We start from the raw sequence: 12806 nt of genomic DNA, 5'->3' as shown, positions 1-12806 counted from the left end.
TTAATAATTACCTAGTTAATTTACTTGCATATTTTTGTACATAGCTATCTTTAAAAGTAAAAAAAAAACCACAAAAACCAACAACCAATAAGCTCTAACATCTATCACTAGCTTTTTACAACCACCTATCACCAGCTTTTTACAAAAATTTCATCATATCACAATATCACATGTTATATGATTTCCCTCTTTTTTAAATTCCTGGAGACTTCCATTGTGAAGAATTCTTCCTCTTACTTACAGTTATGCTGGTTAATCTGTAGTCCTCCTGTACAGGTCTCCTCCAGGGGCTCCCTTTGCCACTGACCTGGGTTGGATCCATCATTTCTTGGTCTTTTGTTTTACTTCTTGTTTTACTCCCAGATTTTGCTGGAGCACATCCTCTAGCAGGTTATTAAGGAAGAGAGCATGAGAAGTAATTTTTCCTGAGTAATTTATGTTGGAAAATATTTTTATTTTATCCTCTTGAAATTTCTAATTTGGCTGAATATAAAAATCAAGACTGAAAATAATATCTTATTTCAAAATGCAATAGCATTCATTGCTTTATTATCATCTAGCATTTCAGTTCTGTTCTTGGGAAGTTTAATGCCATTTTGATTTTCTGTTTTTCAGATTTGTTTATTTCTGCATACAAGAGCTGGGGGGTAAGCCAGAGGTGCAGGGGGTGAGAGGATTCACCAGACAGAGTGGGGAACAGAACAGGTGGATCTACTGAAATATACTGCTGAGGGAAGCAGTGGGCGAGACAGGAGAGGTCTTTTGTGCCATGTGGGTTGCTCCCTGGCTGGCTGGGGAATTGAACTTGTGCTGCAGTGGCTGGTGATAGCTTCATAGTGCTGTCTTTAACCACTGTGCCACCAGGGAGGCCCCAGATTTTCTGTCTCTTTGCATGTAATTTTTTGGGGGGATCTTTTAGGATCTATTCTTTAACCTGGCGTTCTGAAAGTTTATATGTCATAAAGTAGAAGATGCAGTCTAGTTCCAGGAAATATCTTAAACCAGTTACTTGACAATTTCATCCTCTCCTCTATTCTCTGTTTCTATTTTTCCTGTAAGTATGGTATTGCACTTCCAGATTGGTTATCTAAGACACCTGAATTTTCTTCCATATTTTCCATTTCTGTTTTGTTCTGCTTTCTGATAGATTTCATTATCTTTCTCCTTCCAACTTTTTGTTGAGTTTTCTTCTCTCTTTCCTGTTTTAATTTTGAGTAGTTTTTTGTCCTTTGTGTCTTTAAAACAAAAAAATCCTATTCTTTTATAATGAAAGCCATATCTTCTCTTATGCTTCTGAGTGTACTAATTCAATGTTACTTTTAAGTTTTCTTCTGAGTCCTATGTCATCTCTATTTTATTTAACTCTTTTTTTCCTCTTAGGTTATTGGCACTACTTTATATTGTTGATTCTTTCTACGCTGTGTTGGAATTTTCTCTCAAGTGTCTAGTAATCTTTTGCATCCCATTCATGAAATAGACATTAAATAGATGCTTGGACTCTTTGTGTGGGGCTAGGATAGTAGTTTCCATATAGGGTGATCAGACACTGACCTGACTCTTTCATCTGAGAGTTTCGGTGACCATATTTGAAGCCTTCTCTTTGGGGCCATTCTAATTATCCAGAAAAGAACTTTTCAATCTCTCACCTAATTGGCAGTGTCCTGGTTTCTAGAGATAGACACAAAGCATGGGAAGGGGTCAGTGGATATGGCCTCTCCATGTGCACCCTAAACTTTCTTTTATTGAAGTATAATTTATGCATAAAAATTATAATATTAATTATACATTACATGAATTTTTATATTTCTACTACCCTGAAATTTCCTCTGTGCCTCCAGTCCTGTGTACATTGCTAATTCCTGTTTTTGCTCTTATCCCTGGATCCTAGCCCCCTCTCTACCTGGTGCCCTGAATCCTGATCCTGAACCTCTCCCATTTTCCTTCTCCAGGGAATAATTATTCTCATGTTAGTGGGGTCCTCAGAAATAGAGGAGATAAACACTGTGGTCAATCTATCATCTTCAACTGAAAGAATTCAACATGTCTGGTTTTATTTTGCACCACCTATTTCTGATTGAAACAAAAGGAATGGAGAATGTGGGAAAGGTGTGTTTGGGGTGAGGTTGTTCAGAGTAGGGGTGGGGAAGACACAGAGAGAAAGAACCAGGAGAGCAGGAGAGGCCCTGAAGCTCCCCTTGCAGGTGGTGCGGGGTGTTCCATGGGCAGAAGAGATGTGATTCAGTTGACCCTTGAACAGCGTGGGTTTGGACTACATGGGTCCACTTATACATAGATTTTTTTTTTCTATCTACAGGTTCTTCAGTTGTGAATTCAACCAATACCTGGACGTTGGCTCAATCAGCAGAAGTGGAACAAGGGAAATTACAATGCCAACTATAAGGTATAGGTAGATTTTGCACTGCTTAGGGGTGGATGCTCCTAATTCCCACACTGTTCAAGGGTCAACTGTGTGTAAAATTGAAACTCTAATTGCCTGGGATGAGAGGGCTTGCCAGGCAATCAGGGCTAGTAAGTACAGTTGACCTGTGTGCTGATGTTTACCTGTAGAAGAAATCCAGCAAAAGTGGCATAGCACCTAGTCCCAGACCAGCAGGCTCAGGACTGGAGTGGGAGAGGGGCATGGCTGGCAGAAGGTATCTCAGTGCATGGGCTTGATTCTGAGATGAATCGATGGACACTGCCTGCTCCAGGAGTCACCAAATCACTGCATTTAAGGACCACTGCATTTAAGGACCTTCTTCCACACCCCTGCCTTGCTAATCTCCAAATCACTGTGCTTTCAAGTTGGTTAACCCAAAAGGGATATTAAATAAATTATGGCTCTATAGGTGCGATGAGGGATACAATTCAACTTTTATTTTTTAAAATTTATTTATTTATATATACAAGAACAGGGGTACAGGCCAGAGGTGTGGGGGCGGGGGTGAGAGGATTCACCAGAGACAGAGTGGGGAACAGAACAGTCTGATCAACCGAAATACACTGCTGAAGGGAGCAGAGGGTGAGTCAGGCGAGATCTGCTGCACCATGTGGGTATCTCCCTGGTCAGCCAGGGATTGAACTCATGCTACAGAGGCTGCAGATTGCCTCATAGGTTGCATCTTAAACCCTTGTGCCACCAGGAAGGCCCTGATTCCACCTTTAAAGTGACAATGTCCGTATCTACCTGTGGGAAAGATGCACGCTGTAGGTCGCTGAGTTGGTGTGGGGAAGCAGACTGCAACAGAGCGAGTATTGCACTTTTCCACTTTTGTCAATGTCTCTTTGTAACCAGGAAGGTTAAGGCCTCACCAGCCTGGGTGAACATATTTCAGCGAATACCAACAATGACAAAGCCTCCTATCTTGCTGTTGCTGGATGGCAGGAACAGAGCCTCCCTCAAAAGATCATTTTGTTTTTTGTGAGTGCCCTGGGCACTGTCTGCTCTCATTGCCCTGCTTCCACTCAAGTGCCCGGACACAGACCCAACTCTCCCTGCCCATTTTGGGCATGTGACCTTCCACCAGCCTGAGCTGGCACCACCAAGCTGGCCTAAAGTAGTTACCACTGCTCCCTCCTTGCCACTCTAACTAGACACAGAGAGGCTTTCCCTTAGCTACTCACGTCACAGCCAGCGCTGGTCTCTGCCTGCATGCCAACTTTGGGGATAACCAAAGGGAGGTGCCATACAGAGCAAAACTGAAAAGTCTTCCCAGAAATGCCTGCTTTACAAATCTCCAGGTCCACCTTAGGGCTCTATCACTTCCGCCAAACAGGAGGCCAGTTACTCTACACCAGAAGTCTTCTGGAATGGGTGGATCTCCAAAGTCCTGTCCAATGGCCACAGAACCAGGTTGGGGGGGTGGCGCGGGAAGCAGGCATGCCCCCTCTGAGACTCACCTGCCTGGGCCTGGCTTGCTTTGCAGGCCTCATTCTTTTCTAGCAGAGGCTAGTGCACAAATGCTTACTTCTCCTCCAGTGAACAGGGCGGATCCTAATAGTCTCCAAGTGGACACCAGCATTGAATACAATAGTTCAATATCAATTCACTCCCCCAGAGCTTCAGGAGGAAGGTGTTTGCTTAATGTTTTGTAACAAAAAGCCCATGCAAAGGGTTTTCCCCAAATAAACAGTTCACTCCACCGGTCAATGCTAGTCTCTATCACTTTCAGTACAGAAACTGTTTATATCAAAACTTTAACCATCAAGATCTTTAAAAAAAAAACAACAAAAAAAATAAAAAAAAACCCACCTCTACCAGGTCCAGCATTTCAGTTAGACAGTTATTTATGTCTGTGTGTTTAGGTATGAAAGATTTGCCAAAAATGTTAAAAATAGTGATTATTTCAGAATAGCTAAAAGAAGAGTAATTCCTCTTCATTTTCCTTTGACTTATCTGCTTTTTCTATAATAAACATGCATTATTTGTAAAATGTTTTAAACGTTAAAAAAAAAAGATGATGAAGCACACTGTTCATGTTCTTTCAACCAGATCCTTAATAAAGATGCTAAATGCAGTGGGTATGGGCACTGCCTCTCATTGGCCACACGCCCCCAAGAGAATCCTTCACCTTTCATGTTTCCCCAACAGCCAACTCCGCAGCTAATTTCAGTCCATTATCATGTCCCAGCAAACACAAATGCATTTTCAGAAAAGACTAGCTCCAGCAAGCATGTATTCTAGAGTCAGCACAGGAAAGGGGCTGGAAGACGGAAGTAGTACTGGGCCATGTCCTGCCTCCCTGACTCCTCTGTCCTGGGAAGAGGCACGCAGGTAGCCTCCCAGCCCTCAGGGGAGCAGCAAGCCCGAGAAGCCCAGCTCAGGCAGGATCAGAGCACAGAGACTCAGGGGACAAAGCAAAGGTAGCCTGGGTGCCAGGAACAGAGCTGGGCTTTATCAGGTGGACTCACAGGAGGCTGGAGGCAAAGTCCAGAGCTGGCAGGAACCTGGGGTGGTCAAAGCACAGGGGATCCAGGCACCGTCTCTGTGCAGCTAAGGCTTCCATCATGGGACCAGAGGGTGCTTGTGCTCAGCGGTTCATGCTGGGCCTCTGTCTCCCAGGATCTTTGGGTGGGTGACTCAGAAAGGTGCACCTTGCCACTGTCACTGGTACTTCAATATATTTGACCTCTGGGTGTCTCATCCTGCAAAGGGTGACTGAGAAGATAGCTTTCCAAGGCCCAGTGTTGGTGTTCAGAGGGGTCTGGATGGTCTCAGCCTTCAGCCCTTGGCTCTGCAATGTGGGCAGAGCTGCTTACACAGGGTTGGCACTGGATCAACTAGAATCCTCATCCTGGCTCACCATGCCATCCAACCCTGTCTCTGCAAAACTCTGGGCCCCTGCTGCTCTCTCATCCTGTGCTCTGAGTCTGGGGCTCAAGTGTAGGAGTGTTTGTGGATCGTTGCTATTTCTCCTTGCACTAAATTCAGTCCATCTATTGGTCCATACTTTTGGGTGCCAGGCCAGGTGGAGTGATAGGAACAAACGAGAGAGCCAGTTCTAGCTGATACAAGGACTTAGGTTCTGCCTCGTTGAGCAGGACCCCAGCAGAGCCTGGGAGTGGGATTCAATGTTCACCCTGGCCGAGGAGCTGGTGGAGCTCAGGGACCTGTTTAAACAGGAGGTGTGGAAGGTACTGTGACACTGCTGGTTGAGGGAGGGGGCAGGTGGGCATTGAGACCTTGGTGACTCAGGGGAACAGTGGGCATGACAGTCGCTCTGACCGCAGTAGACATGCCCATTTATAGTGGAGGTGCCCCTCATATCCCTACATTTCTACTGAACTTGGACACTTAGATAATGATGCATCCTCTTCTTCATGAATGTGAGTTAGTGACCTTCATCCTAGATTTGAGGTTAGTCTGTATAACACCCTACCAGATCAAAAATAACTTCTTCAAATGTAGTCAGAAATAGCTAAATTTTAAATAACCTCTTTTTTTTTTTAAATAAAAACTACCAATCCATTTGTAGATACATATTCTTAGGTCTAGCTAATATCTGACTCCTTGAACTCTTGTGCAAGTCAGCACCCTGTGAATGAAGACACTGTCTCCAGAACCCCAGCTCTGTGCCCCAGGAGGGTGACCTGTTTGTACCCAAGGATTTTTGTCTTCTGACTTCTAACCGGATTAGACCAATGGGGAATACCAGTGGCAGATCCCAGGGAAGGAAGAGAGTGAGAGAGGGTACAATTTCTCCCATGGTGGGGTCATCTTGAGCTGCTGGGACAGTGAAAAACCCCGCAGCTCTCTTATTCCTGTATATGCCCCCTTCATTCCTTCAGGCAGAGGATCCTCCAGCACCACCCCTATAAACTCCCCACTTACCCAAGTGAAGTTGCCACTTATTTTCTGACTGGTGCATAGAGCCTGGGCATTCTGACTGATAGAGAATCTTAGTCATAGGATGCAACCATGAGTCCCCGTAAGGACACCATTTCTTCCAGAAGGTTCTCTGTAAAGAGGCCATAGCTCCTGTGTCCTGAGGTGGAAAGAAAATTAGAACCTGGCTGCATAGTTGATGAAATTATGTTTTTACTACCCCATCACTGCTCAAGCCCTCCAAAAAAGAGTGTTCATCTTTCTTCTCTTCATTTGTATTTTCCTCCTGATCGATGTCATTTTTTGGAAAAGGAAATATTCTAAAGCTTAGAACTTGGGAGTAAGGCTGTACTTCTTGGCACTTTTGTAACACTTAACAAAATGAATGGCTCTCTGTTCAAATTTTCAATTGATTTTATTTAGTTTTCTGTATATCTGTATGAAAAACTCCTTTTTCAAGATTTTTTTTCTGTTCTCTTCTCTCTTTTTTTCACCAGAATTGTTGTGAGGTGTCCCAAGGGTCCAGAATCTGGCTGGAGATTGCTTGTGAAATTGGAATTTTTCTCTTTAAAATGTAACTTTTCCTGTTAAGAAATCAATAAACCCATTGTGATACCTTTACTAGAGATTAGATCAACTTTCCTCTAATAAATATTTGCTCTTACCTCAAGATGCCTTGGAGTGATTTTCGACATCGTGAGGGACTTGGGTCTTGCTATAGCTTTTTCCTTATGTCCCGAAGAGGCTGTTGGGCCTTTTGCTTCGTTGGTGGCTGGTCATTTAGAGCAGTGGGGCCCAGACATCATCTGTGATTCATGTCCAGCTAGGATCAAGTCTCAGCTGGCGGCGGCACCTTCCCTGATCCCCACCATGACATTTCCAGGTAGAGTGATCCAGACCCCACCATGCACTAGCTTGGGTGTAAACTGGGAAGGCCCCTTTCTTGCCTCACTAACGGTCGTCTTTGTCAGGGAGAAGTCAGGAACCTCAGTTTCTCCAGCTATAGATTGGGCTCCTGTTTCCATTTAAAGCTTATATGTTAACGAGTTAAAGCTTGAAAATTGCTGAGCACATGGCCCAAGTTCACACGCAGGAGATGCAGGAAGCTCAGCCAGAGCCTGTCTATTCTGAGTGTGTTTTATTGTTATTGTCGCTGTGTTTTGAATATAGATCCTCAAGTTGACACATTTATATCAACAACAAAATTGCCATGTGACATCATAAAATTCTATATGTGATTTTTCTGCATTCAAAAAAAATTTAAAACCCAGCCTTTTGGGGAGAATTGATTAATTTAAATTTGTCAGCTGTTCCAGAAAAGGACCATAATTTATTCTGAGAGTATATCCTCTTGATTTTGCTGTTAAAATGTCCTTTCTTTCTAGAAACAATACCAATCACAGATTAAAAAATTATCTTTAGCCAAAATGAAAAAAATAAATTGTAAGTCACCCTATTTTTAAATTCTGATTTGGAGGGTGGAGGGCTTCAGGCTTCTGCAGTTCCATGGAGGTGACAGTGGGGGAAGGGAAATAGGGTGGCCACGGGCTGCTGCCTGTGTGTGGCTGTTCTCGGCTGTAAGAAACAATCCCACAAAGCCCCTGGCTAAGCCTCCTGCATCTTGGGCAAGGGGACATTCCAAACTGTTGTCTGTTCCATTCGGGGAACAGAGCAGAAGGGAACCAGCATCACTGCACTCTTTCTTGTCACAAATATTATCGAGCACCTACTACCTGCCAGCAGCATCTTAGGGCGATGGCAGTGATAACAGGCAACTTCTCTGACCTCTTGAAGTTTACGTTTGATTGTTTGATCCTCCAACAACCTGGGGTGACATGGTAGGAGAACTCTATGGTCAGTGTGGGAAAACAGAAGCCTAGAGCCTAGAGAGGGCGAGTCACAGCGGCTCCAGTGCCCTGGTCTGTGTCCAAAGCTGTTCCTCTCCTGGAGCCAGGGCTTCCCGGTCGTGCCCGCTAGAGGCGCAGTCCGAGTGGGACAGGTTAGGTGGAGAACTGCAGGCACTGAGCACTCTCCACCCCAGAGCTGCCCACAGCCACTGGCCTTAATAAAAGCACACACTCCTTCGCTTAAACCAGCCTTGGGTAGAAACTGAATGACAGAAAATCTCCCAGCTCCAGCCGCAGCTCTGCCACCAGCAGCTGGGTGACCTCAGGTGCAGCTGGGTGACCTCAGGCCGTCACTTACCTGCCTCTCCTCTTCTCTGGCCTTCGTGTCACTCCCTTGCAGAGCCTTTACATCTGTTCATAAAATAGCATATGTGGAAATGCTTAGCTCATTGCCTGGCAAATATAGTTGCTCAATAAATGTTAGTTGAGTCGGAATCTGAAAAATTGAGGCAGAGGCAGTGAGCCTAATTCCTGAGCCCCGAGACCTCATTTGGCTCATTGATTTGCCTGTGAGCGATTGATTTTATATGCGAGGGCGCACATCAGGATGGTGCAGGGAACCCAATTTAGCAAGATGGTTTTATCTGATGTGGATGTGATCTGTGACTGAAATAAGGAAGGTTTCCACGCAGGGTGTTCGAAAGCTCTATAAATGGACGGCTCCGCAGGCACACCTGTGGATTGCGAGAGTCTCAGTGTCGACCTCATTGTCACTTATGAGCTAGGTGAGCATTCCCAGCCATCTCCTCGCTGCTGCCTCCAAAACATTAGTACGTCAGCCTGATGCCCTTGGTGAATGGGGAACTCAGTACCTTCCAGGACGTCCCTATTGGGACCGAGGAGCAGGGCACTCGGAAGCAATTTCCTGGTCATCTTTCAGATGCCAGCGAGGGTGGCAAACATGGTGCCAGTGGAACTCCTAGTCCAGCAGATGAATAGAATTCATGATCTTGATGCAGGACAGATGGCACTGCCGCAGGTCAATCTGCCTTGGGCTGGGCTAAAGGACATTTGCTAGGAACAAAGGTCATGTCCTCTTTCCCAACATGGAAAGTAGGAAACAGTCCTTTGGGCAGAATGCAAAGGAGGAGACCGCTCCTGGCCAGGGTCTGGGAGCGAGCATAGAAGGGCGTCCTTTGGAGCAGGGCCAAGGCTAGAGACATGTCTCCCGACGAGCTGTCAAGCCAGTGTTCTGGGGGTGGATGTCAGGAGCAGAAGGAGGGAGCAGATATGAGGAAGAGTTGGTGAGGCTGCCAGGGAGAGGCTCTGTATCCTGAGACAGAACATACCCTTTCCCAGGTCTGGCTGTCCTGGGCATTTGGCCAGCAGATATCTGAACGAAGGTCAGAGTGGGCATGGAGGCCTCGCAGGCTGGAGGGGGTGCTCTGAGCTGAGCTGAGGCTCATGTTTACTCAGGCTGCTCACCTGGCTCTACCTGTGAGGACCTCAGGGAAGTAAAGACCTGACAGGTCAGCAGGTTCAGTGAAAGTAGAGGAACTGTGAGGAGCGCACCCTGGTGGAGCTGCGGGCCCTGGGCCTGTCGGGGCTGCAGGCCGTGGTAACCTAAGAAAGCTCGGGGCGCTCTCTGTGCCTGGCGCTCTCCTGGGCGTCCTCACCCTCAACATTTCTCACCTTCTAGTCTCAGGCAGCTGACTCATGAACCCACATGGCGGCGTCTCTCACAGGCTGCAGGCCCGGCAGTGTGTGCCAATGACTGAGACACCCACACGGCTGGGAGGGTTTGCACCGTCTATGGGAGCAGTTGGTAGATTCTTCCTGTGCTACCGACAGGGCAGGGCGGATGAAGACCTGACAAGACAAGCTCCCTCCTCTGGCCTCTGGGGCACCCAGCAGGAGGCCCCTCCTCACTCAGCTGGAGCAGAGAGAGAACTGAAGCAATTACCCAGATTATTCAAGCAAAAGTTCCACAATGCAGCTACTGAGATGAGGAAAATGCAAGTGACACCTTCCCTTTAAAAATCCTACCTTCTCATTTCAGTTACAAAAAAAGAAAAAACAAAACCCCAAACCTATTGTGTTAAAGTTACTTTCAATGTGGACTCTGCTGGGATCTCACTGTGTGCCCCAGGACTCCACATCAGCTCCAGGCCTACCCGCCCGAGGAGGATGATTGCAGGCATTGAGCTAAAATTGAACAGATTAGTAAATAGATTTCCATCTTTGTGCTACACAATAAACAACATCGGCGAGAACACAGGAAAGGATTACTGGATAAAAAACCTAATCAACCCAATCGGAAGGGAAAGCATCTCGCGATGACAGAGCAGTGTCAGCACACACCTGGGGAGAGGTGGGCTCAAACGGCTGGGTCTGCGGGGAGCCTGAGATCGCTCCTCTGTGAGCAGCAGCTCTTGTTGGTCCCCCCACCCCGCCCCCAGTCCCCGACGCGGCGAGCTCTTATGACACTCTGTCCACACGGAGACCACACTGACTCTTTCTGGTCTGAGTCAGCTCCAGCCACCACGAGGCCTGGATTTAAGCTGTGTTCCTGCTGGGTGCCCGGCAGGGCCCAGGGGCCTGTGGAGCTGCGTTGCCCCCTGCCTGGTCTGTGTACCCACACAGCTGGCTCTGCCTTGGGTCTCCACGGTGGCTTTTGAATGCCCCACGGGTATAGACTGCATGCAGTCACTTTCTGTTCTGGGTGGTGGAGAGGGATGCATGGTCAGGGGACTGCCTTGTGCTCCTGTGTCCACATGTGAAGCCCCAACAAGGGGAGGGAGGGGGTAATTGTGACCTTCAAGCAGGTGGCAAGAGCACTCCATCCTTCCAACTCCATCCTTGGCACACAGGACCCCGGACTACTGCTTGTGGCTCACCCTATATCTGACAGTTTGTGTGGTTGTCACCCAGGCTGGGGTGGGGGGGTGGGTTCAAGGTCTGTGTGGACAAAGCCTACAGTGGTGTCTGAGTCCAACAGTAAGCGGGAAGGCGGAGGGCAGGAGGGGACAGACAGCAGGCCCCGCTGGCTGATTACACAGTGTGACCCGCGCATCACAATCAGGACTTCAACCAGCGCCAGCCTCTCCTCCCTTCCCAGCATTTGCCAACATTTAGTTCATGTCACATCCTCACGACACGAAGGAGTCATCCCAGACTCCTTCCTGCTTCTAACGCGACAGACTGCGTTGGTTGAATTTATTTCCAGTCATCATTTTTTTTTTTTTTTTTGCTAATTCTGGAGGTGTCCATTTTCTAGTACAAAAATACAAATCCTTTTACTAGTGTGATCAAATGTAACTCAATATGACAATCACCAGGCTGAGGCAAGCTTTGCAGCTCTTGGAACCCACGAGGTCTCATAAGAAATTAATTTCAAAGCTTGTTGTGTCTTCTGAGTCAGACGCTGGGCTGAAGCATGCGCGCCCGTTCCCCTGTGTCCTCCCCGCTGGCCTGGTGCTCAGTGCACACGCAGGGAGGACAGTCCGCAGGGCCAGGAGAGGACCCCATCCACACGCCGGCCTCTGGGCCGCTGGGACCCGCCCCTGGTGCTTCCAGCCTCTGGGTTCAGGTTCTGGCCCCTGGGCCCGGCACTCACACCTACTCTGGGTTGCTGGCTCCCCCTGTCTCTCTCTCTCTCTGTGATTCTCCTTCTCTGGGGCTTCGTCTTAAATTCACCAACTCATGGTCCAAGCCAAATCAGGTCACAGGTATGCTAATATTTGGGGAATGAGCTGTCTTTTTGCATTTCTGGTGCTAACAAACTCCAATCTGGAGGAAGAGGAAAGAGACTCAACAGGGTGCGAGAGCCCCTGGTGGGTTCCTGCTGGGGACACTTGCAAGTTTCTGTCCAAACCCTAGGCTCATCTCCTGCTCTGCATTCTCAGCTCTCCTGTGGGAGCCACTGCCCGTCTGTTGTTGGCAAGTGACTCTGACAATTGTCAACCAGATGGGTGTCTAACAAGGGAGTAAACAGAGCAGATTAGGGCATCTTGGGATAGGATTATCTGTCAAATGCAAAAACAACTCCTCCACCCCCATCTTAAATGCTTCTTCAATACCCATTACCCACAGCATCAGCTCAAGGCCAAGGTGCCAGAGCTGGCAAATGATTGCATGAGAGGGAGAGTTGTGCATTTTACTAATATTTACCAAATATCTAAAATGCACCAGGCTTGACCAACAATGAACCTTTGGTGTCACGTAGCAAGGTCTTATCTAAAATCTCATCCCTAGACTAGCTGCCCTCTGGCCCTCAGCAAGAATTCTGCAGAATTCGATTTGCTTCCTTATGGAAATGGACTTGAAACCCTGGAGAAATGAATAAATAAACCCACATCAGTACAGGCTGCACACCTTTTGCTGTTGTTCTCTGTCCTGTCTGGGCCTGGCCTGGCTGCACAGACTGCACTGGCTTTAAAATGACACATGGGTTCTGAGATCCCAGAGAGGCAATGGCTGCCCTCAAGCCTCACTGGCAGAGGGACCCTGAGAATGATGGTCTCGCCATCACTTCTTGTTTTGCTCCCATTGGATGGCCTGGGTAGGGACAGCAGCTCCCTCACTCCAGATGTTCTCATTGCCCTTCAGACCAACCTTCCAGGTTCTACCCGCTA

The 12806-nt window shown here is 47.3% G+C and overlaps 1 long non-coding RNA gene across 2 annotated transcripts in view; it reads left to right on the top strand.

The window, feature by feature from the left end:
- LOC119236559 (uncharacterized) overlaps positions 1–6873 on the top strand; it is a 30506-nt gene extending 23633 nt beyond the window's left edge. For both annotated transcript variants that reach the window (XR_008550194.1, XR_008550193.1), the window contains 2 exons: positions 2315–2401; positions 6823–6873. This is a non-coding gene — a long non-coding RNA (uncharacterized LOC119236559). The remainder of the gene's footprint in view (positions 1–2314; positions 2402–6822) is intronic.
- Positions 6874–12806: the final 5933 nt, after the last annotated feature.

Source organism: Talpa occidentalis, unplaced genomic scaffold (genome assembly GCF_014898055.3).
Source record: "Talpa occidentalis isolate TD23 unplaced genomic scaffold, MPIMG_talOcc4v2.1 talOcc4.9, whole genome shotgun sequence".
NCBI lineage: Eukaryota > Metazoa > Chordata > Mammalia > Eulipotyphla > Talpidae > Talpa > Talpa occidentalis.
The sequence above is the reverse complement of the archived record's forward strand: the minus strand, read 5'-3'. Positions and strand labels throughout refer to the sequence as shown.